This window comes from Orycteropus afer, unplaced genomic scaffold (genome assembly GCF_000298275.1).
Source record: "Orycteropus afer afer isolate SDZICR_OR568_19922 unplaced genomic scaffold, OryAfe1.0 scaffold00295, whole genome shotgun sequence".
Classification (NCBI taxonomy): domain Eukaryota; kingdom Metazoa; phylum Chordata; class Mammalia; order Tubulidentata; family Orycteropodidae; genus Orycteropus; species Orycteropus afer.
In genome coordinates, this window is record NW_006921882.1 from 2,586,605 (window position 1) to 2,590,033 (window position 3,429).

A 3,429-nucleotide genomic window follows, 5' to 3' on the forward strand; every position below is an offset into this window, starting at 1 on the left:
TTGATCTTTATTCTGATTGATCACTTTCTAAAGAAGTATTCAGGTATTTGTCTTCAATCTCATTAATTCTGTCTTCCATTTCATCAATTCTATTCCTTTGCCCTTTCAATGTGTTATCTATTTTTGACAATTTAGTATTAATCTTCTGGATTTCTATCAGTAGGTTTTGAATCATTTCTAATTTTTCATTTATTTTGTCATTTTGTTTCTGTATTTTCTTCCAAAATTCTTCTGTGTTTTGTCTGTGTTTTCCTTGATCTGTGTCTCAATCCTTTGAAGATACCTAAATATAATTCTTTTGAATTCCTTATCAGGGAGTTCCAATGCTGCTTCTTCCTCAGGGATCTATTCTGGGTCTGTATCCTGCTCCTTTGTTTCTACCACTTTACTTGCTTCTTTGGACTGTAATGGTCTGTTGTGTCCGAGACATTGTGATGTTGTTCTATTTAGATCTCTGTTAACTGTTTGTGAAGAGCAGCTAAGGATGAGTCAGGTTCTTCTTGGTGGTTGTTTATCATTGGCCCATTGGCGGAGAAGGAAGTGGTGGCTCTCACTCAGTAAGTGAAACTACAGGAGGTGTGGGTGTAGTTGTGTCATATGGGGACTGTTGCTGTCTCCCACTCAGTTAGACAAAAATAACAACTGAATAACCATCAAAAAAGTAAAAGCAAATGGACAAAAACACACTGTGTAATTACACAGAAACAGTAACCAAAAAAAGAAGAAAAGGAGGAGGAAAAAACACTGCAATATCTGGGGATAGAGCAATAAGAGAAAAAAGGTAGAGAAGGAGAATAATGAAGAAAAAATGGGAAAAATGCAAAAAGAAAAACAAGGAACAGGGTTGACCATGAGAAAGAAAAAAAAATGGAATCAGGAAAGGGAAAAAGAAAAAAAGCTGCAAACTAGAACCTGGGAAAGGAAGAGTAAAGAATAATAATAAAAAAGGACAAAAGTAATAATAATAGTAATTTTAAAACAGACAAAAACAAACTGAAAAAAAAGAAAAAGAAAAAAAAAAATTGGGGCAGGCCACCCAGGCTCTATTCAAGCATACAGACTGGGATGGGAATCTTGCTGGCCTATAAGGTGGGTAGGAGTGAGGGATGGCCGCAGTTCCGTTCACCAAGAGGGTGTGAAGTATAAGAGCAACAAGGGGAATGTTGCACCTTTCCAGCTGTTGGTGTCCAGAATCTCCTTGTGGCTCTGGCAAGTGGAGCCTGTTCTTAAGTTTCTGGAATCTGGGAGAATGCTGTTGCTTTAAATATCCAAAATGGTCAAACCACTTGTAAACATTCAAAATGGCTGTGCCTTCCAGGCGGACAAAAGTCCACAGATCAGCCCGCCTTCCTCTTCACTGCTTCCCCTTTTATTCACCAGCTACCAGAGCAGTCCTCTGTGCAGTCTCTGGCTGTTGTTGTTGTTGTTGTTATGTGCCATCGAGTCAGACGCGACTCATAGTTACCCCTCTTTGGGTTTCTGAGGCAATATCACTACAGAAGTAGATTTCCCCACCTTCCTTCCGAGGAGTGGCTGGTGGGTTTGAACCGCCAGCCTTCTGGTTAGCAGTCAAGTGCCTTAGGCACTATGCTACCAGAGTTCCTAGTCCCTGGCTAGCAGGGCCGATTTTCAGGTTAATTCTTAGGTCCTACCACCACTCAGCAATATCCAAGATGTCTGTGACATCAGGATCGCTGCCAGACTGCAGCTCTGTATGTCTCTCTCTTTTTTTTTTTTTTTTGGTATTTTCATGCAAATTCTTCTGCTAGTTGGAGTTTAGTCCACTTCTATATCTTTTCCTTCAAAGCACAGGGGTCCAGGATTATCTTCTGTATCTGTGTTAATTGGTTCCCCTTTTCTTTGTTGAAGAGGGTCTGTGCAGTCTTTCTCCCTATTCCACCATCTTACCAGAACTCTCCCCTTTAAACATTTTTATGATAGCTCCTATGTCCCTTAATCTCTTTTTCTTAGTTTCCAACTCCCCTCTCTTTCTTTCTTTCTTGAATTTTGGATAATTTCTTTACATCTATTTTTCAGTTTACTAATTCTCTTTTCACCTGTGTCTAAACTATTTCCTGATCCAGGCACTAAGTTTTTATTTGAAGAATTATATTTTCTATTTCTTAAAGTTCTATTCGTTCTTTTTCAAATTTTCTTGGTCATTTTTATAGGCTCATGTTGTTTGCTCATTTTTTAAAATTATACCTTTCATTTCATTAAGCATTTCATACATAGTTTCTGCATTCTGTGATAGAATTGCAACATCTGAAGTCCTTAGAATGTAGATTTTTTTGTTTCTTGTAACTCTTGTCTAATAATGGATAAATTTACTTGTGTGTTTGGTGATCTTTCAGAGCTCGGTGGTGTAGTGCCTAAGGCATTTGACTACTAACCAGAAGACTGGCAGTTCAAACCCACCAGTCACTCCTCAGAAGGAACACTAGGCAATCTACTTCTGTAAAGATGCTATCTTGGAAACCCAAGGAGAGGTCACTATGAGTTGGAATCAACTTGATGACAGTGAGTTTAGTGAGTTTTGGTGCTCTTTAATTGAAAATGCATATTTATTTGTTCTTAATCTGTGGAAAATCTTGGAGCAAAAAATGATAATGCTTTCCTCAAGAGATAATTCATACTTGCTTCTCATGGGAGCCAATGGACACCAACAACCTGGGATCACTCTAGCACTTGGATCTTCCCAACTTGTCACAAGTAATGCTGATATTGGCATTTGCTCTTAGGTGGGTCCCACTTCAGCTCACTTTGAGTGATAGGGAACTCAGAGATTTCTTCTTCTTTCTTCAAGATTATAATTTATATCCAACCTAGTTGAGCATAGGGAAAGGAGTGCCCCTCAAAATATTTACATAGCGATATCACAAAAGTGGAGGGCTGGTTACTTTTCAAAGATCACACTTGCTGCTGTATAGAAAATGGATTATGAGGGCTGTGTGGATGCCAGAAAAGGAGAGAAGGGCCCCCTTTCAGTCTTTCAGGTGGGAAATGATGGTGGCTTGAACCAGAGTGGTGGCAGTGAACATAAACAGATATGTATGAATCCAACTTAGCTGAGTATCTGCTTATTCATAGTGTCCCTTCATTAATGTGTAGGCACAAAAAAAATGTGATTACAAACTTTCATTGGCTTGTAAATTTCTCTTTCATTGTTCATTTATCAGACTTGCCAAAAACAACAAATTTGATGATATCCAGGGTGGCCATAGGTGTAGGGACACAAGTGCTTTTCGGCACCATTGATGGAGAGTAAATTGAAACACTTCTGGAGGCAAATTTGTTTACATCTATCAACATTTTAAATGCACATACAGCTTCTCTGCTAGGAATTTCTCCATGAGCACGCTCACAAAATTCACACCAAAACATAAAAGGATGTTCAATGTATTATTGGTTTTTTGGGTTTTTTTTTTT